General features: G+C 47.9%; 1 long non-coding RNA gene across 1 annotated transcript in view; it reads left to right on the top strand.

Moving 5' to 3' along the window:
- Positions 1-12,756, top strand: part of LOC144101980 (uncharacterized) — a 128,356-nt gene that overhangs the window by 66,367 nt on the left and 49,233 nt on the right. The gene's annotated exons all lie outside the window — the stretch shown is intronic.

Here is a 12,756-nt window from a genome sequence, read left to right as displayed (position 1 = left end):
GCCGCAGAAGAGCCGTGGAAGCTAAAGTGTGTCAGTGTTAGGGAGAAAAATCGTTACTAGTCAACGGGCTCTAAGAAGTGATTAGCCCCTAGGCTCTCTATAGCCTCATCATATGCCACTTGTTCCATATGCTATAATACCTTAGTGGTTAATTGTGCTAAAGACAAGACAGCTGCATGCGGGAATGCTTACAGCCTAGGTAATTCTCAATTGCAAATGCCGATAAGTTGGACCGTGACGTGCTGAGTGTCAATTCAAACCATGCTATGGACGATACCCCGGAAAACCCGAAGTTAAAGGTGCACTAAAGAGGAATCTGAACTCGTCTTTTTACCGCGGGAAATATTTCTACATGTTCTGAGCTTTCTTAGAAACTTCTAATGATTGTCCTGTGCAGCCGATAGCCCTAATTAAATCGAATTAAACGTCCCAGCTGCCACCTTTATTTTTTAACTTAACGTGGTAGGCAGGATACGTAAATCAAAGAGTCCACGTGTATTTGTTTCCATGAGCCTAATTCGCGGCTATATTGTCTGTGACTGAAACGGTTCATTCACAGAAACCTAAAAAGCAAAAGCGAAGTCGCCACTGGACTGGCTAAATATACTATACGAGTTGGTTGTCTCCGCCTCCCTACCACGTTGAGTTCAAACAAAGGCGGAAGCGGGGACGTTTTAATCCGATTTAATTAGGGCAATCGGCCACACAGGACAATATTTCGAAGTTTCTAGGAATGACTGGAACGTGTAGACAGAGTTCCCGCGGTAAAAAGATGTGTCCAGATCCCTCTTTAGTGCACCTTTAACCTCTCTTCGCAAAAGTAAAAAAGCCATTCCCTTGCATCTCCTAGGAAGCCCACTGCGTCCAAGTTAAATGCTTCAAAGTTTTATGCGCCAGGAAGTAGCTGAGACTACGAATGGATCCTTCCAATAAATTTGAGGATTATATCACAACACTTACGTAAAAAATGGATGGATGAGCGATTTCACATCGGTGATCCATCACTTGTGCTAATATTTTTTAATCCACGCCACTGTACATGTGGTGAGGCATTTCACTAAGCCCTCGGATGGCTTTCCCACAAAAGATTAAATTGGTAATAAAATTTCACACAACACTGATTTTACCGAAACGTTGCCAAGCTAACACACTAAGTCACTCATGTTACACGGGACGCAAGCAATTAATAATTAACCTAATTCATCTGAAGAGACACGGAGTCAACTGAGGTCACTAACTTCTATATTCACGCCCCACAAGGTTCTTCGTAATGGAAGCCTTTGGAACATATCCGGCTTTTTGTTGTTCTAAAATGGGAGCTGAAATTCAAATATACAACCCGTCCAGCATTTCGCCTCCATCAAAATACCATGGCTGAAGAACAGAAAACCATTTAAGCGAAATGTGAGCTGTACCGGGTATGCGGTTGAACTCCAGTACCGTGCCGTTAACCAGAACGCCAGCTTGCATGGCTTTAGCAGAGACATTCACGTCTTGTAAGGGCAATCCAGTTCTATTGCGACAACATTGGCTGCGATCGCGAAAGGACGGAAGAGACGTAAGCGTACCGCAATTGCTTGCCCCTTAAGGTCTATGAAGGCCAAAGGGAGAGACAGGTGCCATTGATGGTCCAACCCTTGGACAGATGGCCACCCTGGGCGCGGGTGCCGAAGGAGGCCGCCCCTTCGTCCGAGACTCTGGGTGAAGGGGATAGCAAAGAGGACGTTCATTTCCTTCCGAAGGACATGGGCGTAGTGCTGAGATAAGGGAATGTCGTTGGATAGAGAACATTAACAGCCAGAGAACAACAGGTTGGGGGAACCCTGGCGGTCGCCGGTGCCTTTGCTCGGTCGGTCGCTAGTCGGCGGCGGCACTCAACACATTCCCTTTTTAATGGCCCAAGAAAACCGTTTTCCACTGGAGAATATTGACAGAATTTCGGACGCTGTTTTTCGAGTTGCACTCCGCGGGGTTGCTCAATATGAGGTCCATACACGAAGACGACCCAGGGAAAGCGGTTTAAGGGCTCTAGGGCAGAATCCGTGGCGCATCACATTCGGTAGGAGGGTTAAGAAAAAAAAAAGGAAATTGGAAAGAGCAATCTATGTAAATAAACTGATTATCTTTTTAATTGATGAAATTCATTCGCTAAAATAATTGATATTAGATTGATATTGAGAAATTGTTTGAGAAATTGATTGGTTCTCAACTGATTGAGAAATTGATTGACTGAGGAGTTGATTGATTGAAAAATTGATTGAGAAATTTAGACTGATTTACAACTCGACTGAGAAAAAAATAATTAAGGAATTGATTAATTTGTTGATTGATTAACGTCACGGCAGATGCGAAATTAATCAGATAATGAAAAAAATGCGCGATGGATTCAGTAAACGTCTGCAAAAGTTTGCGTTCTGGTACCGCTATGAAGATAAGTACAGGAAAGATGCGTGTCGTGCGGCAGAATTACTGCAAACACCTTTGTCGTGCGAAAGAACCCAGGATACGAACCTCTGTCGCACGACACAACGCAGGACAAAAAACTCCTCGCGGCTCAAAACTAATGCGCGACGCAAAATTCTGTCATGCGTTTTGAATCGGGCCGATAGCCAGTCAGCCGACGTTTATTCCAAACCCTTCATGCTTCTTTCATCCTTGAACCTGCATCCTATGTACACAATTGCTGACGGGCTGTTTGGATGTGGTCTGAATTGTAATTTTTTCACCGTGGCAATTACGTAAGCAAACTAAAGCAGATGACGTGAACTGGATAAATTAACTCACACCACTAAGTTGTAGCTCCTGGGCATGTGTGCAGGATCGACTTCGCATCCCTTAGGTACCAAGTTGGCTTGCCCAACAATGGGGTCAGTATAGCAAACGGGAAGCATTCATTCATTCGCATTGGCTATAAAGAAATATTTGACTCATCTCTCGGATAACACGCGGTGTTTTCTCTTTCGCCCTAAATGCTGCTTCACATTTTAGCGGCTGCATTTTCTTCGCGTAAAATGTACCAAGAATTGAATAGCAATGTACCCGACACCGGCAATACTGCAGGGGAGCCCAGGGACCTTGTGGAATCAACGACGTCATTTTGTTTAACCAACCTGTGACGTATCCGGCTGGGTGTTGCCCTGGTACCGCAACCAGGGGAAGGCATGTTCTCGGCAGGTGGTGTAGATGCCCTCCTGCCAGCCTTGGCAGCGCTGCGAGAATTGGAAATAGCTTATTTTCTACGTTCGATTAAATGACGATGTTCGGGCTTATACACAGTAAAATCTCCCAAATGAACTGAAAAAAAAACACGACGGTATATTTGAGTAGTGTGGGCATATGCTAATTCGGTGCACTAGCAATTTGGTATTCCCTTCGGTTCCATTGTCCAGATCCAGTGTTCACGGATGGAAGTTGTTCGGATAACGATAAAGGGTTAATGCCCGTATAAGCGGAATCGCATTCGCTAATTTACATTCATAGATCCCTGCTGGAAGTACTCTTACCAGTCCTGGCGCAGAGGTTCGGCGGTCAAGCGATGCACCCTTCTATTTCTCTTCCTTGTTTGGTATATTATGTATTATTCCTGCTCAATGTGCTGAATGTGATGCCGAAAAGCCATCACCACGAATGCGCGGCACCAGGCCTGTATGATGGGCATAGGTGGTCATGAAAGTTTTTCCTATCAGTGATGGGGACACCGTTAATCACGAAGAGGCCTGAATTTCCATTCTGGATGTCGACAATGCAAGAAAACAAAGTGCCAGCAAATATAAATCAGATAATAAATAAAAAAAAATGGCGATGGTTTAGCTATGGTTAAACCTGGAGTGACGAGATAGCTACAGCTGGCAGAGTGGAATTTGGTCACGTGACCAACCACGTGATCAACCACGGCGCCACGCTGCCAGCAGCTGCTCCGCACCACGTGACAGTGTGGTGGCGCCGCCGCTCTGAAGGCTCAAAATGCTACAGTACTGTAGCTATCGCTACAAAATTACGGCAACATTGCAGGTTTGGAGGAATATTGAACACTATACATCCTGTCCTATGGACTACAGTGCATATACGAATAATCATTTTACCATAACAAGGATGTGAAGCCATCCTATGATTGGTCACAGGAGAAATCAAATATCACGAGTTTTATGGTTTATGAGAGTTTTTAACGTCCCAAATCGACTCTTGCTATGAGGAACGCCGTAGTGAAGGGTCCGCAAAATGTCGACCACCTGGGGTTCATTAACATGCGCTGGCATCACAGAGCACAGGGGCCTCTAGAATTCGGCCTGCATCGAATTTCAGCTGCCGGAGCCGGGATAGAACCCGCGTCCTTCGGATCAGTAGCCGAGAGCCGCAAGCAGTGAGGCACCACGGTGGCTCAAAGGGAGTTAAGTGATTGCTCCATCAATCTGGATAGCGGTGGAATCAACACTGCCAAGCTTGCTTTCAATGCAACTATAAGCTAGCAATGAGTAGGTTCGCGGTAGTAAAATTAGACTGTGCTGGTCCAAAAGGGCGACAAATGTTTCGCCATCCGGTCGCAGATTATTACGAAGCCGCCTTCTTTAACAGAACTGCATCAGTTACTGTGACAAGAACAAAAAAAAATTCTTTTGTTACTGCAAAAATTCCTGCTTTTACTACAAAGCCAGGTCCGAAAATACTACGGGAAATACTGTACCGTCGACAGAAAGCCTTATGATTTGTTTTTATAGGCCGGCTCCCATAGGACACGTAAAAACTCCTTTTCATTGTAGGACCAAAATGAGGTCGTCGTCGCGATGATTAGGATGGCAGCATTGGAACACAACTACCAAAACAGCGCAGGTTTACTGCCGAGGAGATGAAGGTCGCGAAGAGAGCAACGGGAGAGCAAAGTTGCGCTGCAGCTGGCATGCCCTCGCGTATGTGCAGAGGCAAAGTGCAGCTGTTACAACATCGCTGGCATCAGGGATGGAGCGTCATAAACTGTGCACCCCATGCACTGCACAAGTGAAGCACGACAATTCGAACGCGAATTTTGTGAGGATACATCGTTGCACTCTTTGGTGCGTCGAGCTCCTAGGGAATAGTTTATGTGTAGCTGCTCCCGGTTCCCATGCTGACGGCGTGTTCACCTGACTAAGTTGAGCGGTATTGGTGTCACTTATTACACATGGAAATCTGCGCCTTGGGGTTTTAGGGCATACCACCTCCGTCCATACAAGCAGCCTACCTACGTACAGTGATCATGAGGTGCCCGATCATTTCAATCGACATCAGTGGTGAAGGTCTTGCCAGATACGGCAAAGTGAAGTATGGATATGTGTGTGGATATGTGTGTTGCTGCTGAAAAGGAGAACGTTAGAGGTCCGGTTGCTGGAAACGTGTTACGCATTACAAATGCATTGTCACAGTTATTACAGTGCAGCTGGAGATGTACTGACAGCTGCCCCTCCTGAGTGAATTTACAAAGTTTGGCAGCTTAAGGTGAGGCTGACGGCAGACAGTCGCAGCCCCTGCAGTGGGAATGACAGGGTCAGCAAAGACGTTCGGTAATGTAGAGTTCAAAAACACACCGCAACGAAGTATTTATATAATGTCAGTGCTACTGATATATTGCTGGACTCTTTGCTGAGAAAACATAGGTGTCCAACTTGCCTAGAATCCTACTTAAAACTAACAATGTTGACGGAATCTGTTTTGTTTTGATGACTAAATCTTCATCCTGCTCCCCTCGGTGGACACTTCGTGTCACATTACTGCAGGCCGACCTCTCCACCTCTCCCTCCATTAAATTACTTTCTCTCTCTCATAGTTGCGCAGATTTCCAGCTCTACATTGAAAGAAGTCTACGGTCACAGAGGCATACATAGCTTGCATAGTCCCTCTGAGGAATACTCCTGCCAGTCCTGGCGCACAGGTGCCATGGTCAAGCGATGCGCCCTTCTGTGGCGCCGTTCTATTTCTCTTCCCTTCATATTCTGAATGTGAGGCCGAATGTGATGCCGAAAAGCCATAACCGCGAACGCCCGACCTTCGCACTGCCATCAGCAAACAAGTGGCCAATGGACCCTCGACCCGCACCAGCACAGATGCCCGCACCTGTCGCTGCACCCCTGACCTACGCTGCCGCCGTCGCACGGCCGCGGCCACTTATCTACCGCCCAACCTAAGCTCCACCTCAAGCGTCTGTGCCTCAAATTCCTCATGCTCCGACGCCTTTTTTTGCGACCGCTTCGACAATCGGCAATCCCTGGCGTACTAGTGACAATCGGCCTATTTGCTACTCTTGCGGACTGCCTGGTCATGTGGCCCGGCTTTGCCGTCGTCGTGCGCCAATCTCCCCAGATGCCGGTTACTGGCCTCCTCCCAGTGAATACTCACCACCAGCCGAGCCGGCACAGAGTCGCCCGCTTTCACCTGATCGCAATGTCTTCTCCACCCGGCGTTCACCTCCTCCTTGCCGCTCCCTTTCTCCCATACGTCGGCACCCAAATCTTTGGCAAGAAGAAAACTAGACGCTGCAGTTGCTGAGGTGAGAACTCCGCCACCAGCGAAATGTCCAAGGCCTCAATTATCTGCCGCCAATCTGGTCGCAGTTTCCGTAGAGACTGTTTCTGTTCTGGCGCTTGTCGACACCAGTGCTACTGTGTCTGCCATGGCCGCCTCTTTTTGCCGCTCCTCGCGAAAAGTGGCGACCCCACTTACTAAATTGTCGCTGCGCACTGCAAGCGCGCAGGTTATTCCGCTGTTCGCGACGCACTGCTCACGTCATTAATCAGGAAACACTTTACGTGATTGAATGCCTGTTCTCAAGAAGTACTCTTGGGCTGGAACTTCCTGTCGCGCCATAAGGCAGTCATCGATTGTGCTCATGCTGAACTCGAGTTCTTTTGCGTTCAGGGGTTCCTCATCTCCCGATGCCCCTTCTGCTGCTCCTGCCAAAGCCGTCGTTTCCGAAGACACTGAACTGCCTGCCTGTTCTGTTCTTCTGCCCGTCACTTCTGACCTTGTTCATGATGGCAACGTACTTTTTACACCATCGCCCCTCTTTCTGCGCCGGAAGCACCTGTCCATACCTTACGCCGTCCTCACCCGGTCAGCTGGCCTTAGCGCGTTGTTCGTGACCAATCCGTTTACATATGCGTCCGCTGTGCGTCGCGGTGAGTGCCGCAGTACCGCGCAGATCATTGATTTCATTCTCTATATATATCGCAATGAAACTGACGATTCGCCGCCCATCGACGTAGATGCCCTCAGCCCACCAGTTCCTGCACTTGACACTTCGCCTCCAGACGTTTTCCTTTCCTCCATCGACGCCTCTCTTCCTGCACCTCAACGCACTCCACTTTTTGCGCTCCATCATCAATTTCGTTCCTCCTTCCATTCACACCAACCCACTTTGACCCGCACATCGACTGTCACCCACCACATCGACACCGGTGACCACGCCCCTCTGCATCAGCGCCCATATCGCGTTTCCGCCGGTGAGCGCCAAGTTATTCAAGACCAAGTGGGCACAATGCTTTAGAGTGGCGTGATTCAAGCCTCACACAGTCCTTGGGCCTCTCCCCTGGTCCTCGTAAAGAAGAAAGATGGCTCTATTCGTTTCTGCGTTGATTACCGCCGCCTGAATAAGATCACGCGAAAGGATGTTTACCATCTTCCGCACACTGATGATGCTCTGGACTGCCTTCAAGGAGCTGAACTCTTCTCTGCTCTCACTTTACACTCTAGGTACTGGCAGGTCCCTGTGGCCGCCGACAATCGCCCTAAAGCCGCATTTGCAAACCCTGACTGCCCGTATGAATTGAACGCAATGCCTTTTGGCCTCCGTAATACTCCGGCTACTTTTGAGCGCATGACAGACAGCATTCTGGGAGGGCTGAAAAGGAAGTCTTGCCTGCGTTATCTCGACGACGCCATGATCTCTCAACCCGGCTTTGCGACTCATCTGTCCCGGCTGAATCACGTCTTAACATGCCGTACGGACGCTGGCCTTCAACTGAACATTAAAAAGTGTCGTATTGCTGCAAGCGAGCTGACAATTTTAAGCGATGTTGTGTCAAAAGAGGGCCGCCGCCCTAACACCGCCGAACTTCGTGCTTTGACTGTGTTTCCAATACCCGCTTGCATTAAGGAACTGCGCAGCTTCCTAGGCCTCGGTTCATATTTTCGGCGTTTCATTCGCAACTTTGCGGCCATTGTTGCCTCTTCAACTCAGCTTATTGGCAGCAATGTGGATTTTTCGAGTTGGTCGCCTTCCTGCGACGACGCCTACAACAACTTGCGCTGTCTCCTCACGGCACCACCCAATTTTGCGTCACTTCGACCCTCAAGCCCCAACCGAAGTACACACGGACGCCATGGAGTGGCATTTGCCTCGGGGCTGTGGTCGCCCAGCGCAAGTCTGGCCTCGAGGAGTATGTGGTTGCTTATACCAGCCGCAAATTCACGAAAGTCGGATCCAACTACTCCGTGACGGAAAAGAGCGCTTGGCCACTGTCTGGGTCCATGGAAAGTTTCGACCTTATCTCTATGGCCGTCCGTTTGACGTGACCACTGAGCATCATGCCATAAGTTGGCTTGCTTCGCTACAACATCCCTCTGGTAGCCTTGCTCAATGGGCTCTCCGTCTCCAAGGAAATAACATACGTGTCGTATATCGGTCGGGCCGCAAGCGTCAGGACGCTGATGCCCTGTCTTACTCCCCGCTACCGGCGACTTTGCCAGCCTCTCTGCCCTCAAATCCAATGCACCTTCGCTCACCACCTGTGACATGCCTCCTGAGCATCGTAAAGATGAAAGGATTGCTTCTCTTCTTGACTGTCTCTCCAACGCATCTAAGCCTCCAGCATCCCGCGCCCTTCGTCGCCACGCTTCACATTTTACAATTCGCGATGTGTACTCTATCGGCACAACTATAACTCAGATGGACGGAAATGGCTTCTCGTCATTCCCCTACATCTCTGGTCCCAAATCTGCGCCTGTTTCCACGCTGACCCGAAATGCGGCCTCGCGGGAGTCCTCAAGACGTACGCTCATATCCGTCTCCGGTACTACTGGCGAGGCATGTGTACAGTACTCACGGATTGAAATAGGACATTCGGAGCGCTAGCCTTGCAGTGCCACGCAGGCATGTGGTAAACCACAGGCCGGCTGATTGGCTACTGGAAGGAACAATTCTGCTTTGTAGATGTTCTCCCTCTCACGCCATACCACAATGCACCACCTTGGTTCCATGAGCGTCTACGGGCGGCGCTCCATGAAGCGACGGCCACGCGCTCCGATTGTCCTATTTCAATCCGTGAGTACTGTACCTTCATCCTGAAGTACGTCCGCGCCTGCCCGTGCACCCAACGCCTTAAGCAGCTTCCTCATCGCTCTGCTCGAGAGTTGCAGCCACTACATTGTTGCCCCTTCGACCGTGTTGACATCGATTTATACGGCCCTCTGCCGTACACCGCTGCTGGCAACCGCTGGGTCATTGCTGCCATTGGTCGCCTGACCCGGCATGCGCAAACCACCACGCTCCGGGCTGCTAAAGCTCTTGAAGTGGCATCCTTCATTTTGCAGCGCATTATACTTCGCCATGGTGCTGCTCGTGAACTCCTCAGTGACGGACACGCGTCTTGTCTAAGTTAAAGCTCTACTCGCCGAGTGCAATATCGTTCATCGGACTTGTACAGCCTACCATCCGCAAAGAAATGGTCTAACTGAACAATTTAATCGCACTCTGGGTGACATGCTGGCGATGTACGTTGCTGCCAACCACACGAACTGGGACCTCGTTCTACCCTATGTTACGTACGCCTACAACATTGCTACCCAGTCCACCACAGGTTTCTCTCCACAACAATCAATTTTTCAATATCCTTTTTATCCTATTTAACCAACAATTACCTGCGCGAAAATGATTAAATATTGCCCTCGGGATGAGAGTTACAATTTTGGTTGTATTCTAAGATGTTTGGATGCAAAAATCGCCGTTCGAAAAGCGTTGAAATTAGGCCAGAGGTTGAACCGAAAGTTTGGCAATAAACTCCGATGGTGCGCATGCGCAGAACCTAAGATCGCGTGTCGGGAAACGCCAAGAAAGAACACAAGGTTTTTGCATACATAGCGCACCCTTCAGAAAGAGCCGCTCAGCCCTTATCCGCTTACACGGCCACAAATGGAACTCACACTTCGACCCGATGTGACATGTATGGCTCAAGCCCTTCAAGACGACACGCTAGCATTGGCCGCGTTATAGGCGCCGATGATTTTTGAGGCAAGGAATGGTTGTTTAGTGTTTAACGTCCCACAGCGACTCAGGCTATGATGGACGCAATGAAATGAGAGGTGCTACATAACTGGCTGCCTGGATCATTGGACCGCTCAGTCGCGCTCTCAGGCAGTGGTGCCCGCCTGCGAATCCAGCTTTCGCCGAATATTCGCGTTTAGGAATGCTAAACCACCAGCACTTTTCAAGTTTAGCAACGCTCACTGATTTTGTCCTTAGTGTCCAAAAACAGCAAGTCTGCAGAGCATAAGCTGACTGAAAATCTTCGCCGTTTTCGCGACCATTGGGGAAGAATTTAGCAAACGTAACAAAGGATTCTGCCTGGATAGATCACATTGAAGTATGGACACTTACTCGGCCTCAACTTCAGAAGGGGCTCAGGCACGCACCCCTATTTCAGGACGGAGAAGCCGACCAAAGCAGCACTGTTCAATGATGCCGAATCCAAATAGCCGGTGCTGCAGAGAAAAAAAAAGTATAAGCAACTTTGGCGAAGGAACCACTGAATATCTCTCAAGGATCACACAGTAATTCTCGACTTCATATTTCATTCCTTCATGCATTTTACGCGGAAAAGGAAGGTGCTGCCTTTCTATTTATTCCGAAAAGAAGTGTGCACCTGTGGGCTTAATTCACTGAATTCACTTCACTGAATTCAGTGGGCTGTTCACTGAATTCACTTTAATTTTGTAATTCACTGAATTCACGTCTACTCTTCTATTACCCAATAGCGTACACAGTTCGTTCGGTCGAAAAGCCGTCGGCGTAGTAACAGTGGGCAGCGCGTGTCGGAAATAATCGAAAGCTCAGTAAAAATTGTTGCATGTTAATTGTTGGTTGTAGTGAATGATGATTGACTGGTGTGATGTAAATAATTGATTAATAAAGAAATCAAGAAAAAAACTGGAAAAATTGGGGTTCAATGGGTCCCGCCGTGGTTGATCACTGGTTACTGTGCTCGGCTACTGATCCGGAGTTCCCGGGTTCGAACTCGACCACGGCGGCTACTTTTCGATGGAGGCGAAACGCAAAGGGCACACGTGTGCTCGGCGATGTCATTGCACGTTAAAGATCTCCAGGTGGTCGAAATTATTCTGGAGCCCTCCATTACCGCACCTCTTCCTTCCTCCTCTCAGTCCCTCCTATATCCCTTCCCTTAAGATAGGCTAGACGGTTTCTGCGCCGGTTCCTTTCATGAAACCAAATTTAATATTCATTTCAAGGACGTCAAACTGCTTAGAATGAAACGCCAATGCTTGGTGATGCGAAATAAGAACATTTAGAGTGTGTAGTTGGTGAAATAAATGAGCAAATTGAAAACGAATTACCAGCCACTGTTTGGTGATGCGAAGTATCAGTGTATATCGTCGCCCTAATAAAATAATCTAATAATCTAATAAAAAAATGACACTCATAAGTGCAGCATATGAATCCAAAGTTATTTCCTGTACTCTAATCAATTAACAATGAAGGATGAAACTCCTTGGAGGAAGCCGGCTAATCAAGGCTCGGGGCGGGTTGCCACATCCAAATGACCGAAGCTGCCGGTGAATATTAGGCATAACAACTTCACAATACGAGCACCTCGCGAAATTTTCAGAGAATATCGAAGCATACTTGACACTATCGCGCTTAACACTGTGGTAATTTCGTGTCTTTATTACCATAGGCCCCGAAGAATGGGTTGGTGGAGTTGATTTGCTTTTTTAGTTTATTACTTGGGCTAGATGATACAGTCACATACGTTGGCTGGAGTAAAGCCCTCCCGAAGGACTCGACACGGGCGATCGTGAACTGGCCAGTTGCGGAAAAACAATCCCAACACCTCGACAACGGTAGTGTTCACAGGAGCCATTATGTCTTAGCATACAGCTTCTGTTTCTTACGTTGCTCATACACCAGAGGAACGCTGCGTTCAACTGTTGTAGAAAAGAATTCCATCGCGTCAGAAGTCAAGGTTCTTCTGTACAATAGTAAGGCTATCTTCATTGATACCATTATTTGAAATACCTTACAGGCCCATAGGGCATTGTGTAAGGGGGCAGTAAAACATCAAGATCAAATTTAAAAGGGGACAAACAAATACAAGGAAACAAGGCACTATACATGATCAGTAAAAAATTTTACACTAATACTAACATACTAATACTTCCTGTTCTGGATCTCAGGTGGTTGTAGTCGACAACCTATCACCCTTCCTAGACTGTTGCGTGTCAAGCGTGCGTTTTTAAAGCTGTAGGGGCAGCAGTATTTGCCATAAAGCAGAATTTGCACGGTGATAGTCATATCAGTCAGGTCTGGTACGAGGATGTAAACACTTATCATTGAAAGCTGAAAGATGTAGCCAGAAAAACCGTTGTGCAAGCAACAGAATTCGTTTCTGTATTTAAAAAATGTAAGGGCGATAAATTAGACTAATGCACAGAAATTGAATTATTTACGAATTTATTCAAATTATAACTCTGTTCCAATACTGGGCCCACTGTCTT

The sequence above is a fragment of the Amblyomma americanum genome, chromosome 8, assembly GCF_052857255.1.
Source record: "Amblyomma americanum isolate KBUSLIRL-KWMA chromosome 8, ASM5285725v1, whole genome shotgun sequence".
NCBI classification, from domain to species: domain Eukaryota; kingdom Metazoa; phylum Arthropoda; class Arachnida; order Ixodida; family Ixodidae; genus Amblyomma; species Amblyomma americanum.
Note: the sequence above shows the minus strand (reverse complement) of the source record. Positions and strands in the feature narration are given on the sequence as shown.